The sequence below is a fragment of the Strongylocentrotus purpuratus genome, unplaced genomic scaffold (genome assembly GCF_000002235.5).
Source record: "Strongylocentrotus purpuratus isolate Spur 01 unplaced genomic scaffold, Spur_5.0 spur5_scaffold_4, whole genome shotgun sequence".
NCBI classification, from domain to species: domain Eukaryota; kingdom Metazoa; phylum Echinodermata; class Echinoidea; order Camarodonta; family Strongylocentrotidae; genus Strongylocentrotus; species Strongylocentrotus purpuratus.
This window is the reverse complement of record NW_022145610.1, coordinates 26,650,584-26,667,422: the sequence shown is the minus strand read 5'-3', so window position 1 is coordinate 26,667,422 and position 16,839 is coordinate 26,650,584.

The window sequence follows — 16,839 nt, the reverse complement described above, 5'->3', positions numbered from 1 at the left end:
CAAAGCAATGGCCTCGTAACTGTGAGGCCCCAGGATCAAAACCGTGTCAATGTGCTATATTAGTGCCCTTCTGTGGGCCATTAATCCTCATTACTGTCATTTATGACTTAAGGGCGTAGGTCCCCTATTTGATAAGCATAGTAGCATACACATGCTTTAACAGTCACGCAAAACACACATTGGCATATTATTATTCAATAAAATCTGAGAATGTATACTATTATCTAGATCTATTAGTTTTAAATTATTTTTAAAATTATTCCATAAATTGGGGTAAAACAAAAATATTCCAACTTTATGAGCGACAGTGTAGATACAAACACTGACAAAATGTATTTCTTCGCGAGGGGGATGTAATACTCCACTGAAACAGACATCGGAATGCCTTTAAACCAAGAAATGGTCTAGATGTAACGAATCGACCGTTTTTACACTTTACTAACCAAGAGGTGTTTAATTCAATTCAGTTCAAATAATAGTGCAATAATGGCTTTTGAAATTTATTTAGGTGCAATATGGTGTCAGAAAATTATTTCTGTTAATATACAATTGTTGAGTTTAAAATATTGTATTACTTTCTTAAAATGAGTATAAAAATATAGACAGTATTACTTAAACAATTCCATTTACCATGTTTTACACTGTACGAGACACGAGAGGATTAAGCTAGTTATGTGTGTAGTTAACATGTGGATGGTCAATTTCAGCATGGCAGTCACTCTATATCATATTTCATTGGATGCCTAAAAGAATTATGTTCAAAGTCTAAATAACACATGTCATGCTTTAAACTCTCTTAAATGTTGATGAGTGAGTTATTCAAAGTTTACAGAATAGTAAAAACTGTGAACATATGAGGGGTCTATGTTATAGATATTTATTTTTGTTTCAATTTTATTTTAATGAATTCGCTTATTTACAAAAAGAAAAGAGTCAGTTATTATAGTTCATCTTAATTTGTAAATTTCCTAGTGGGTTGAATCATTTTTTTTTTAATTGACAGTGTTTTTGTCAATTATAAAGGAATTCTCTTCATGAGATATTCGTGTTAACCCGTTGACTACTGAATTCATTCATTGGCATGAGCTTAATACAGAGGCCACCCGGTTCATGTAGGCAATGGGTTAACATTGGTTATCATGGCAACTGGTCACTAAACCGGGTTCGAAGTAATTATTTAAAATGAATCCAAGCAGAAAAACAGGGTCACGAGCATTAATAGGTATGTACATGTATGTTTAATCGCCTGAGTCTTTCGGACATCTATGAGGTCTCTCTGAACAACTCAACAACAAATAACCTTCGATTATTACAGATTAAATTCACCCACCTTTTGGATGCAGTTCACCAGTGATGCTAGTGGAACTTGGCGGGGATTTAAGCTCCAGTTGGGAATCGTCAATTCAACATGTAAGGCTCTTTACGTCGTTTTGCTCAGAGATGGGTTTTCATGGTCCATTATTTGTAACCCTATTCTTGAAGCTCATTTGCATAACTTTTATAATATCGATCTACAAAAGATTGTCATCAATATTTGGCAACATTGGGAAATATTAATTCAAACATTGGGACTGCTTAAGTCGGGTAGCACAGGCAAATTCATAGGGAAATACAAGTGTCCTTTTAAGGCATATGCCAATTTTATTCTGGGCCGAGGCAACTTTCCTATGTTTGGATCTTTTTGAAGACTGTATGCGAACAGTGGACAAAAACGAAACGCCCTGTAGTAGATTACAAGATTTTGCAATAGGTTTAGAGTTTCCCCCTTTATTTGTTCTCAATTTTATTGACTAGTTCAGTCCAACACGTGAACAATCAATCTTGAAACCGTTCTAAATTTGTGACCAAGGAACCGAGTTTCAAAAATCACATTGAATGACTATGATGATTTATGATTTATTCGTAGATGAGAATGTGGCCCTCGTTATTGGTGAAACGCAGACCATTATCTCTCCGAACTACCCTTCAAATTATCCCAACAACGCACTTTACAATTGGTACATCACTGCTCTATCAGGCTACGATGTTCTCTTTCACTTTTTGAATTTCAACCTTGAATCGAATTACGACTTTCTGACAATTGGTACCGGGGATTCACCAACTTCTCCAGGGAGTGTCGAGGTAGTTTCATTGAGCGGTTCTTCATTACCGTCAGATATAAGGTGTGCATTATACTTCTTCTTCCAATTGGAGTACATCCCTTTTTACAGAGTATTATCGTACTATAATGGGATGTACAGGACGACCACTACACAGGGGTTCCACCTACTCTTATACGAATAGTTCAATTGGTTCTTAACGTGGTGACTCTCCTCTACACGGGGCCTCCATTTAACGTCTTATCCGAGGGACGGAGTGTTTTTCATTTAACATAGCCTGCGTCTATATGAAACAAGGGGAGGGGCGCGTTAACACACAACACAGACTTCAGTCATCCGCCTAGGTGGGATTCGAACCCGGCATCTTTGGTTCGACAGGCTAACATACGCTTTAATCCTCGATAGTTCGATTTAATAATAGTATTTTAAACTGAGATTGGTCTTATGATCACATATGAGGCACATACTCAGGAATGAATTTGGTAGGAGAGTAGGGGCTTTATTACTTTAAGAGTGTTGTCGTACTACATTTACCGATACACTTTTCCAGATCATTATCAGGAGATAATAATAACAGAGTCTTCACATTTTCTAATTGCCAACAATAATAACGTTGAGTGCCCCAAAAGTTAGTATGTGTTAAGAAATGGATATTGCGTTCCAGCAAGGAACATAGCACAGATCCCTTGCAAGCTCTTCTTGTCATAAGGTGAACATGATGAATAGGAGTTATAACATCAACCTGAACCTTTTTTTTTTACTCAGAGAAACCATTTTAATTTTCTGAACTAGATTACTCCGAAAATAATTATTTTGAACCGAAATCAAAATTTGTACCGAGTATACCGTAGTGAAAGAGTTCACACAGCATGTATATTTTCGTGAGACTGATTAGACCCTCTCTCTATTTTTTAAATTGAAGGAAGATGAACAAAATATGATTCTGTTTCCAAAAATTAATACATTTGCACTTTTTCTTGCAGCTTGTACATGTTGTACAAACCTACATGTTGGATGCACTATGCCAGCAGTTATTATGTCACTAACACGGGATTTGAGCTTCAACTAAGTGTCATCAATTCAACATCAGGTAAGATTTTGCACATGATAATTTCGTTCAATATAATTAACCCTTTAATATCAAAGAAGCAGGTTAACGCCCAGCCAAACCGTTTAGCCAGGTAAAACAACAATTTTCAAACAAACTGTGTTGAAGAACGAACCCGAGTAGTGAAATAATCCAACGCACATGCAGGCCCGAGTAAACATGGCAAACAAGCATGTCACTATTAACCCAACCAACTAACTAACCAAGTGAGCATGCACTGTGCTACATTGGTGAACTTCCTAGACTCTCATATGAGCTGATCGGAACAGACAAAAAGTTTGCCCACACGTGTCCCACTCAATCCAGGTGTATTATTAGGTACCTGTTGGGGGTTACTATTAATTGCAAGGCAAGCAGGAAGAGCAGTAGCAATATTATTATTATTGTTATTATCATTATCATTATAATCATAATTATTATTAGTAGTAATATTAATATTATTATTATTATTAATGTCATTTACATTATTAGTATTAGAATTAGTATTATTATGGTATTATTACCATTATTATAATTGTTATCATTGTTATCACCCGTAACATCATCGTCACCAAAAGGTTGGTATAGATTCTGGCTAAAATTGTAGGAATTATATGTCTAAAAGGGATGGGAACTTGGTTCCTTATTTCGAGGGCCCTACTTTCATCCATTCGGGTGAGGGTACGGTCCGCGGACTATATTTGGATCCTTTGAAGACGGCTTATGCCGAAAAGGTGGGTAGCGTCACGTCGCCTCGCGTTGACTAGAACGCGACCATTCGTCCAAAGCCCCCCCCCCCCCGGTTTTGCCGGAAGGGTTCGTTTAAAAAAAATGAAAAAGCAGAACTATCCGTTTATCGTAATTTTAGGTTGCTTGAACTATTTTTTATTATTGAAACTGTTTCACACAAAGTAACTTTGTGAAGTCAAACACAGAAAAACACGAACGTGGACACACACGAATGCACACGCACATAAGCTTATGCATACATACAGGTGTCGGGTAAAAATGCCAGCGGGAAAAATGCCAGAGTTAAACATGTCGGAGAAAAAAAACGCGAGAGGAAAAAATTACAGTGTAAAAGACTTCAAATCTATTTTTACTCATCAAGATTATGGTACATGCCCAGGATGAAACTTATTTCGTAGAGAGACTTTGTATTCGCATACACTATACATTTTATAATTCATCTTCGATTGAGAGGGAGGGGGCGAAGGGAGGGGCATTATTTCCCTGATTCACTGGTGAGAGAGCCAAAAGGCCCACATTGACATTCCCAGAGTGTAAAGAGTGGGGGGAATGGTTGCAGGCGGCAGCAGAAAATATTTTTCAATCAACACCCCAAGAAACTTTTTTGTTCATAGCCATTAATACATAGTGTATACAAATACAAAGTCCGTTTACAAAACCAAGTTTTATCCTGGGCAAATTAAAGCATTTTAATCGTTTGAAGCCATGAATGTGTTTGTTTGTTGTTGTTGATTTTTTTTTTTGGGGGGTGCATGTACCATAATCTTGATGAGAGAGCAAAAAAAGAGAGATTTGCAGTCTTTTACACTGTTATATTCCCTCTGGCATTTTTACTTCTGGCATTTATTCCGCTGGCCTTTTCCCCGACACCTGTATGTATGCATGGGCTTATGTGCGTGTGCATTCGTGGGTATCCACGTTCGTGTCTTTATGAGTTTGACTTCACATAGTTATTTGTGTGAAACAGTTTCAATAATAAAAAAAATAGTTCAAGCAACCTAAAAGTACGATAAACGGATAGTTCTGCTTTTTTTTTGGTTGGACACATCCTTTCGGCAAAACCGGGGGTGGGGCTTTGGTCAAATGGTCGCGTGCCAGTCAACACGACGTGACGCGACACTCCCAACGCACCCTGTCGGCCAAAACCGGAAGGGCTTTGGACGCCGAATGGTCGCGTTCAAGTCAACGCCACGCGACGCGACGCTTCCCACCCTTTCGGCGTAAGCCTTTGAAGACTGTATGCGATAACGAAATGCCCTGTAGTGAAATATAAAACTTTGCGTTTAGTTGCCCCTTTATAATTATGTTCTCTATTGCATTGACTAGTTCGGTCCAACACGTAACAATCATTAAAACCATTTTAAATTCGCGACCTAGGAACTGAGTTTGAAAAATCATATTTAAAGGATTATGATGATTTATGATATGTTATTTATTATCTTTCCTAGATGAGAATCTGACCCTTGTTATTGGTGAAACGCAGACCATAATGTCTCCAAACTACCCTTTAAACTACCCTAACGACGCACTCTACAATTGGTACATCACTGCTATATCAGGCTACGATGTTCTATTTCACTTTCAGAATTTCTACCTTCAATCTAACTACGACTATCTGAGAATTGGTACCGGGGATTCAGCAACTTCTCCAGGGAGTGTCGAGGTAGTTTCATTGACCGGTTCTTCATTACCTTCAGATATAAGGTGTGCATAAATGCTATATTTAATAATTATATTTTCAGATCATTTCCAGGAGATAGTAATAAAAGAGAAACGGAAAGTACGTTTCTGCAAGGATCAAAGCACAGATCCCTTGCTAGCTCCTCTTGTCAGAAGGTTAACATGATCAATAGGAATTATTAAGAATCTTAACCTTTTTCGGCTGAGTCCTCTTTAGACTTTAAAAAAAATCATATTTTTCTGAGCTAGATAACTCTGAAATGATTATTTTTCACCGAAATCAAACCTCAAAGCTCAGCACTCGAAACCTGCGGGAGAGCTAAACAGCGTCATATTAAGTGACAGTCTGGCATCGAGTGAGGTCCACAGCAAATAGTACACGGTACTTTGGACTAAGGGCCATGTTAATCAGAAATATCCCTACCTAATATTTAGTTACATAGAATTGTTTGAAACAAGCTAAGTTCTTGTCAATCAGTAAGTTGATGGGAAGCTTTATTTTGAAAAGTCAAGAAAAATATTTGACAAATTAAAGCAAGAAATTTCAAAATTTCTCCCGAGTCTAAGGTATTGAGAAGGTCCACCGTCAACCTTGTTAGAGTCTGATTTGATCTTCTCTTTCTTGTTTAAAGTTGGAGAATGATGAAAAATATGTTTCTTAAGTCCAAATGTAAATTTAACTTCCAATTTTTCTTGCAGATTGTTCATGCTGTATACACCCACATGTTGGATGCAATTTACCAGCAATTATATTGATACCTACCAGGGATTTCAGCTTCAACTAAGTATCATCAATTCAACATCAGGTAAGGTTTTGCACATGATAAATTCGTTTAATATAATTAACCCTTTAATGTCAAAGAAGCAGGTTAACGCCCAGCCAAACCGTTTAGCCCGATAATAAAAGAGTTCCAAACTAACTATGTCGAATAACAAGCCCAAGTAGTGAAATCATTCAACGCACATGCAGGCCCGAGCAAACATGGTAAACAAGCATGTCACTATCAAGTAAGTATGCACTGTGCTGCTGTATTAGTGAACTCTCTGGACTCTCGTATGAGTTGATCGGAACAGACAACAGGTTTGCCCACAAGTTTTCCCCTCAACCCAGGAGTATTAAAGGGTACCTGTTGGGATAATAGTAATGGCAAGACCCGCAGAAACAGCAATAACAATGCTAAAGTACCGTCATTATTATCTTTATTATCATTGTTATTATTATTATTATCATCATTGGTATCGGTATTGCAGGGGTGTCGTGGTCGAGTGGATATGTCATCGGACTGTGGATCACAAGGTCCGCGGTTCAAGCTCCGCCCCGGCACTTATGTCCTTTGGCAAGACATTGATCTACAATAGCCAGGTGTTAAATGGGTACCCGGTAGGATGCACAAGTTAATGGGGTTGGATTAGCAAGTGGCGCTTGTAAAATGGCGACTGGCTGGAATACTCCCTGGGGAGTGTGCAAAATGTGCATACATTGTGTTGCGGGTAAGCCCGCGCCTAGAAACAAAGTATTAAGCGCATTATAAATGTGAGCTATTATTATTATTGTTATCATCATTATAAGTATTAGTTCAAGTATTGATACTATTGTTATTATTATCATTATTATTATAATTATAAGTATAATTATTATTTTGATTATTATAATTGTTTTATTGTTACCATCATCATTATGTCGACAAACATGCCCAACCTAGCAAGCATGTCAATAAACAAACAAAAAACAATACATTGATAAGCTTTTCAACTTCTAAATGCATACTTACAGATGAAATGCTAAGCCTCAACTTTGGAGATACCAAAAATACATCGTCTCCTAACTATCCGTTAAATTACGATGACAACACAGAATACAATTGGTACATCGCCGCTCCACCAGGCTACGATATTCTCGTACAAATTTTGGATTTCTACGTTGCAACCTACGATTATTTGTTGATAGGGAGTGGAGATTCAGCAGCATCACCTGGAAGTATAAAGCTGTATACGCTGACAGCTTATTCACAGCATCCCGACAGAAGGTCTGAATAGAATTCATATATGACATTCCTTTTCTTTTTTACTATCATTAACGAAGTATTTATATAGTATGTAGGTATGTGCATGTAAATGTACTGGCTCGGTTACATAGACGACGCACGGCCCGCGCATTAAAGATCGGGAAAAAAGGTCACTGCATCGTTGTGCGCCTAACTTTTGTCAGGATTTGGGAGAAGCTAGCATGTTGCTAACGCGCAGAGCGTATACAGGGCGCATACAGACCGTATACGAAGCGCACATCTTAAAAAACCCTACGAATGCACAGCGTGTTTGCTAGCGCGCGGGACGAATGGTCAACGCATGCACTGCGTGCTCAGCGAACAGCCACCGCGCGAACGGCAGTGGTCACGTGACTGTGCCTATAGAAATCGGCGACTCGTCTTGCTTGCGTTTGTCGTCATATCAAAGTAGCGCAACGACGAATGTACAACTGGGCTCTTCAAGATGCCACCCAAGAGAATTAACCCGACGTCCCCTAACCCGACGTCCCCCAACCCCACTAAGCTACGTACACGCCAGGTATACGCTAGGAACACGCAAGAAGAACTTTGGGTGCGCCAGAGACACGTTCAGCAGTCGTTGAAGCTCGCTTATAAATATTCGTTGCAAGATCGCTGGACATGCGTTTGAAGCGCGCTATAGGACTTCGCTATAGGTGAACTAGGCGTTCGGCAGACCGCGGCCGCCGAACTTACAACGAATTAACAGCTTGTGCTCCGCGTATGTCTGGCGTTAATTGGTCTAGTGCCGTAGTGCGCTCTGGGTGTGTCTGCCGTCCTTTAGGCGTTTACATTCATGCGTCGACCTCCGCGCACATATTTTAGCATGCTCAAAAAATCCTGACACATGCAGCGAAAAACGTAGAATGCATAGCGTTGGTCCAGCGCGCTCGACGAAAGAGTAACGAATGATGACGCACACCTAGCGAACAACAACGCACTAGCCAAAATTGCTAATTCGCCGGCCGGGCGTCCCCCGTTCGTACCATGTGTGACCGCCTCATTAGGAACGACGGAGGGGGGTGTACAAAATGTGAGGGAAGAGGGAGCTAGTGAACGAGAGGGACGAAGGTGAAGGAAGTGACTGTAACTAGGCAGGAAGAGACTTCTTAAAAGAACAAGCGGAATATTCAATTTTGTAGCACTGATCTATTTCTATAACTCTTAATATTGTAAACAAACAGTGTAAATTGTGCTTACATGATAGGAATGGAATAAAGATTTCTACAATATTCACTTGTCCATTTTTGAAGGATATTATGCAAGGGAGCGAAGCGACCGAGTGAGAAAATGTTTGCACTTTTATTAGTCTAAACGCTGCCCTCCCGGGCCTAGAAGTGTGTTGCAGTCTTTAGTCAGAATTTGCTTTACATTTTTGTTATGTTTCACACTTTTTCAAATTTTCCGGGGGGACAATCGCTCTAACAATATTGAGGGAGAATCACCGCCCCTGGTGGTAGTCATAAGTAGCTTGTAATAAATTGGTTATTCATTTGTAAAATGGCGACTGGCTGGAATGCTCCCCAGGGAGTGGAGAATGTGCTTACTTTGTGTGCGGGTAAGCCTGAATCCGATGACCGGTGTAATAATATGTTCCGCGCCTAGAAACAAAGTATTAGGCGCATTATAAATGTGAGCTATTATTATTATTATTATTATTATCTACACCCTTTCTTCTTCATTTGAAAGAATACACGTTAAGGTCATGATAACGTTAAGCTAAATAGGCATTATTAAGGCACCTTTATATTAGGTTATAATACGTAATACCAACAATATAAAATGTAAGCGTCAATACAATTTACGATAAGTTTGAAGTTAGCAAAAATTGATGTCATATCACATATAATACCTATCTTTTACGGTATACTGTACATGGTACACTACGATGCTTACTGAAATTATATAAAAATAGATGTGCGCAGTTAGCATGCGTTCTTCCCCTTTGTTCATTCCCCTTGAATTTCCAGTTGCTTGTCATCTATGAAAACCAATGTAACTATTATTAGACAGAGCAGAAATCTAATATGTAACTTGCATTTCCATGGATTGTTGACTCTTATAGAATATACGGGCCTACAGGTTGGATGACTTTTACTAGTAATACGGGAACAAATTACCGGGGATTCGAACTTCAACTGACTCTCATCAATTCTACACGAGGTGAGTTATGAATGTAAATATACATGCATATTTGCTTGAACCAACTGAGTGGCATATGTTTGCCTTGGCTTCTGGAGAATCTGCAAGCCATTGGTATTCAGGGGCGTCGCTAAAGGGGGGTTCGACATTTCCATCCCCCCCCCCACCTGTCAGGATATTGTTGGTAAAACTGGGCAGCTGTCGGGAAAATTGAAAATTGGGGGAGGGGGAACTGAATTCAGACAAGGCTAAATATTGACAAAGTCCTCAACATCCCATATAGGAAATGGTCCCCCAATATAAGAGATACATGTATACGTCCATATAGTACAAAGGCGCCGGGAGTGTGGGGGGGAGGGGCAGTTGCCCCCCCCCCCCCCCCCCACCAAAAAAAAGCAGTAAATGAGTAAAGATGGTCCGTATTTTTAACGCAAAAGAACATAACAGTAATCAAAACCTGAATTAAATCACATATAAAATTCCATTCAAAGAAAAGGCAAGTTAAAGGTGAAATTCAAAGAAGATAACAAATCGTCGCTGTTTTCGCGAAGTGACGGTAGTGAAAAAAAATTGCATTCACTTTGCGTTACGATTTTCCTCGCTACCGTCACTTCGTGAAAACAAGGACGAAATATGTCAACTAATGTTTCACTAGAAACTGGTAAGCTAACAGATGGCCATCGGACAAGTTTTAGGTCAACTACATATCGGGTGATTTATAAAAATGCAAATACAACCACCTCCATAGCAGCTTGGATATACGAGAGATTCGCAAGAAAAATAACGATGTTTTAATGACGTCACTATATGGACCAACACTGCCCAAGCAGACGACATCCCATAGAGAATGAACATAATTGCAAAACTATTACTTCTCAAATTATAATGAGTTTAGTGTATATAAATGTAATGGCATGTCAAACCATTCAAAAGGGGATATGACCCGATTCTGATAACTAAAATCTTTTGCTTGTAAATACACAGGATAGGGGTTAATTAACAATCAAAGAAACCAGACTTTCAAATTGAAAAGCCCCAGAATTAATAAAGCCCCGCCTTAAGGACGGCATTTGTTCCTTCTTGAAACGCCGAACATACCCCGGTGTGTGCAGCTGAATATACAATGGCGCCTTATTTTGTTTACAAGCGACAGATTCCTTTATTTTTCGTATCGCTGCATTTGTCATCAAAATAAAACAATGCGCGGGGTTTAAAGTGAGGCAATAGATTTTACATTTAGTTATAATAATCATTACTTCGAATGTTTCCAAGCTTTAAATTTTGATAATCTTGTCGAATCAAAGTTTCAACTTTACAATAATGAAAATAAAGTTAGTTTTTAAAATCAATGAATATCTACTTTAACAGGAATTCAATTTCCTAAACATTGCGCATGCCACCTATATTTATCAATGGAGGTTTTTTTTATAATAACGATACGCGCATATCGTGGACATATCGTGAGAGAATGGGAAAGCGTGTCTGTTTTTTGTTATAGGGGTGAGAAGACATGAGCCCCTGAACGCTGGCGTACTAATGGGGGGGGGGGGGGTGTTTCTTATGCGATAAAAGTGATTTACAAATGTTGCTGAAATGACATGATTTTCTGGTATTTTTTTTTCAATTCATTTTTTAAGTCATACATTTTTAGGCGTTTGTTTAGGCGAAAAATATGCTTATTTAGAAGCCTTTATGTCATGGTCTGCAAAACGGCTGGGCTCGGGGGGTTCGAGCCCCCCTCACTCTTTGAAAAATTATGTTACAGAGAAGAAAAAAAGTGACCTGCCAATGCCACAAATGGGGTATCAAAATATGCTCATCTGACCGTAATTAAATACCTAAAAACCCCGAGATTCCGGTGGCTCTGCCCCCTGGACCCCACGAAGGGCCCTAAGGCGGACCCCTGGATGCTCATCTGACCGTAATTAAATACCTAAAACTCCTGAGCTTCCGGGGGCTCTGCCCCCTGGACCCCACCAAAAGCCCTAAGGAGGGCCCCTGGATGCTCATCTAACCGTAATTAAATACTTAAAATCCCTGAGCTTCCGGGAGCTCTGCTCCCTGGACTCTCCGCCAATTAGTGACCTGCCAGTGTCACAACTAAGGTATCTAAATAAGCTTATTTACCACAATAAATCAATGTATCTACCTATTATTTGCTAGTTTTTCTAAACTACGGTACCTTCGAGAACTCTCGAGTCAATGTGAACTGGCCCACCGGCCATTCCCTCCACAGCGATGATTCCCTCATGCATGCGCATGCCCCCAGCCCCATACATCGCCTTCACGTGCGCATCGCACGTCCGCCATTCATCCTCTTTTTATTCTTGCTCTATCGTTAGAGACATCGTATACAGCTGAGTCACATTAAAATCAAGGATTTTGTCCTTTTTTGGTTGGGCTTAGCTCTTTTTACGTATTGAATTACGTCCTCATTTTAATTTACTATTAATTTGGTGGTACGGGTTCCCTAGTCACTTTTTTATTTTTGCGGCAATTTGAATTTCATTTCTGCTCCGCATATTTCCTTTTTCACGATCGTTAATACAGGCTTCGTTACGCCCCTGGTTAGGGCGTTGGGTCTGGGCGTTATACGGCCATTGGTTGGGTTGGCGAGTAATTTATTCATCGCCTTTTGTTCCAACTTAGTTCGTTTCGCTTCTTGGTTCACTGCTTCAGCAGTGCGTCCTTTTGTTGTGTTCGTGATTGTTGGATTTATTTTTCGCGCATGCGTTGGGTTTAGTTTGATATAAAAACATTTTAAATGAAACTGTAATTGGCTGGATAATTTGGTGAGCGGGGAGTTTTCGAATCTCGCTCGCTCCTTTTGTCTGGCGTTTCTCTTTGTTTACTTTGCATTTTATTTGAAACTGGTTGGCTAGAAAAATTGGTGAGCGTGGAGTTTGTTAATCTCGCTCGTTCCTTTTGTCTGGCGTTTCTCTTTGTTTACTTTTTTGTGTATTCAGGTTCGTGATGGATGCATCGGAGCCTGGTACTCGTGTTTCTCCTCCAGCTGGTGCAGCTACGGGAGGGGTGTTTGACAAGCCGACCACTCGTTTGTGTGGCGGCAGGTGAGTTAGAGAGCGCTACTATAGCGTCTCTCGGACAGGCTCGTTTATAATTACCGGCTCGATTTTGTCGGGCTCGGTAAGACAGCCAATATTGGGACCCGTGGTCCCAGCAAGGGGGGCGATCGGTTTACCGATCGTTAGCCCCCAACGCATGATAGAGAAGGACGTCATTGGTCTGCCGGCCTTTGATGTTCATGCTCTGGGGAAGAGTGTCGCCATTGCGGCCACTGACACTTGGAACCCGATCACTGGCTTTGCTCCCGCTAGTGACACGTGCAACAACTTGAGCGATTCCGCAGTCCTCGAGACTAGCTTGAATCCTCAGGGGCCGGTTTCCTCCCGTCGGGTGGAAGTCGTAAGAGACTTTCCGATTGGCCCACTTGGGTACTGTCCGTCAATCTCGAGTGTTTACTCGAGTGTATCCGCAGCACTCCGTGCCACCTTGATCACTCAATAGTAGTACACTCTTGCTTGCTCTCTCGATCCCGTCACAGTCGGGTGCTTTTGTGACAGGCAAATTATATCTGACCGCCTGCTTGGCGGTGCCGCCCGATATATCCGGACCCGGACCCGGCGGTTATCTGATATCCGATGGTTTGCCGATTCGGATCCGGTTTAAGCCATGAGTGTCTCAGTTTGCCTTTTGTGCAGCTGCAGTCACTCAGAGTGTCGTCATTAATGCGACCTCTGACACTCAGGTCTCGATCACTCGCTAGCCAGTGATGTGGGCTTTTTGAGAGATTCCGCAGCACTCTGTGCAGCCTTGGGTCCTCAGGAGTGGACTCCCTCCCGTCCAGGGTACTGTCGGTCAGTCTCGAGTGTCTACTCGAGTGAATCCGCCGCACCCCGTGCCGCCTGGATAAGTCGGGAGTAAACGTGCAACAACTTAAGCGATTCCGCAGTCCTCGAGACTAGCTTGAATCCTCAGGGGCCGGCTTCCTCCCGTCGGATGGGAGTCGTAGGAGACTTTCCGACCGTGGTACTGTCCGTCAGTCTCGAGTGTTTACTCGAGTGATCCCGCAACACAACTTGCCGCTTTGATCACTCAATGGTAGTGCCCTATTTCAAGCTCTCTCGCTCCCGTCACAGTCGGGTGCTTATGAGACGAGCAAAATATATTTATATCCGTCGCCTGCTCAGCAGTGCCGTCCGATATATCTATATCAGTTTACCGGTTTGGTAAATAACTAAAATATACGCTCTTGCTCGCTCTTTTGCTCCCGTCCGCGGGTAGGCATGGAGTATAGCCATGTCCCGGCCATGTCTCGGTCATGTCTCTTTCTGAGTCGATGTCTGCCTTGATCTGATACTAGTTGCCTGGATAGTGTTCGATATTTTTGATGGCCCCTTCTGGTACCCAGACTGATTTACATGTTGCTGATTCTCAGGTTCCTGGAGCTGCCCCTCCTATCTCAGTCTTAATGATTGGGTTACGCTCGCCCACTCGGGGCCAGGTTCTCCACATCGTTGAGTTTGAGGGTCAGGTGGGTGACTCTCAGTCACTAGTCAGCACGGCTCCCAAGCCCCGCGTGGTTTGGCAGCCGACGTACAGACTCTCTTTGAGTCTTCATTACCGGAGGCCTTCACTCTGGCTCTGCAAGGTGCGGCCCAGGCTTCTCATCTCCTTCCGCGGGAATACCTCTCATGGGGGTTTGCCAGTCCGGTGACGGGTACCTTGTGTGTAAGGAGGGTTTCCCTTCTTTGGTGATCTCCTCCCGTTCTAGTCTTAACGGGCGCCGCCCTAGGGTGGGTCAGGTATGTAGAAGTAATCGCACTTAGCTCCACCTTTAGGTCAAGCTTTGTGTCTTAGGGCTTTGTTGCGATCCAACGGCTCCCAATTTTGTTGTTGGGAGTGGCCCCGGTTTCACCCACGTCATGGTTTAATCCAGTCGTGGAACGCAAAGATCCCTGTCAAAACGGAGGCTCCCGTGTCTTGATTGATGAGCTTCTGGCGCAGTGGAGCGGGTCAGTCCCGGTCACACTGAGTTTATTTCGGGGTTTACGAAGCCTAGTATGGACGCTATTCTCGCTTCTTCTCCCGTACCTGCGGGTAAGAAGCGCAAGTGTTCTGACGTCCAGCTGCCGACTGGGTCTAGGTAGTGAAGGCTGGGTTAAGTGTTACGTCAGTTGGTGTGTTCTCTAGCCGCTCAGGCTGAGCTTCGTGGTTTCTTGATGATGTTGGTGTCTGGGGATACCAGCCACCACAAGACCCGAAAGGCATTTTGGGTTTGGGTGGAGGCTCAGCATCTGCCCCTTCCTGTGCCTAAGCTGGTAATGAGCCGGCCCTGATCACACCTGGCTTTGGGTTCGTTCAGATTTCGGGTGTTGTTACTCCGGCATCCGAGACATTTTTTGGTCCGGGTTGCCTGGAGCTGTTGGCCTTCCTCCATGGGCCGTCGGCTGGTTGGTGGGAGTTGGGCCTGTAGTTTCTGCCCTTGCGGTTGTCTGCGGCATCTGCAGCAGGGTTTTCAGTTGAGTTCGCCACTCGACAGAAGGTTGTCGACCACACGTAAGCCTTTCGCACCATGCTCTTGCATCCTCTGATGCGGTGAGGCGTGGTCTAGTGGTGACCATGCTGAGCCTATTTTAGCTCAACCTTCAAGCTTTAGCAAGGCCCTAGAGCAAGCTTCGAACGAAGTTATAGTAGGTTTGTTATGATGTTAATTGAGGCCTTCTAATGTCAGGTCTCTGACTGTGACTTAGACGGAGAGAGCTGTAGTAATTTCTAGACCTCAGCTGACCTGTTCTCCAGCCGTTCGCACTGGGCTTCGCGCAGTGTCGAAGTAGCTTGGTGGGCGACAGGGTTTACCCTGGTCTCATCGGGCTGGTCTGAAGCTCAGTTTCGCTCGTCTGGTGAAGCCGGTACCCATTTTGGTTTGGGGATCGTCTTGCCGAGTTCGGCCTCGGAAAGGCTCTGTTCGGTGGTTGGCATTTCTCCTCGGGCTTTTTGCCCGTTGGTGATGGTTAAAGAGAAAGTTGAGTTCTGGCAAGAGGTGAAAAATAATTTGTGAGCGTTATCATTCTTATTATGCAAGTGTGGAAGAACATCAGATTAGACATGTTCCCTAAAAAGCATGGATCTTCAAATGCCTTTATATTCTAATATGTCATGTAACATCGTAAAAATCCAGGGTAGGATTTTTACACCACGTGTTCGTGTAGTCCCATATACATCTTTCTGTGTACAGTGTTTGTAACTTTACCAAGACTTGGCCAAATTTCTTATCATTTTGATGATTCCAGAACCTTGCAATACACGCAAATTCTTATATGTTAGATGATTAACCTTTTCTGGTCGATTCCACACCGTTTCTTTCACAATGCAATCGCATGACCAAAACTCAACTTCATCTTTAAGCTCTCTTCTCCAGCTTCTTTTGCTAACCCTCGAAGAGAGGAGTGGGTACCTGGATCGGGACTCACCCTTCCCCTCTGTGGGTTTCGGGTTTTTCCTAAATGACGGCTATGGCTCTTCTCGCAGATGAGTTGAGTTGAGTTTATTTTATTTATACACGGTAAAAGCCCGAAACAGTTCGCAGACTGGTTTCAATCAGGGCCGTGTCGATAAAAAACAACATAATCATGACATATAAACAAAAGTAATATAACACTGACAGATTCACAACCATAACACGACAATAATAGGAAATAAGCTAAAAACACTTTACTTAATTAGAACTATATTGGTAGACCCAAAAGATAAACAATTAAATAAGTTACATATATGATCATCATAATCTGTTTGCATATTTATATATATATATAAAGTAAAAACAAAAAAAAGTTTAACAAGATTATAAATAAGTTAAAAACATATTATGTATTCATGTTAAATATTAAATAATCAAACTTTAAAACAATGAACAAAAGAAAACACACATAATGTAGAATGTGTAATAATTGTGAAATTAAGACAAATGCGTATTCCATATTAAGTAGAAGTAAAATGAAGTATGGAATAATAA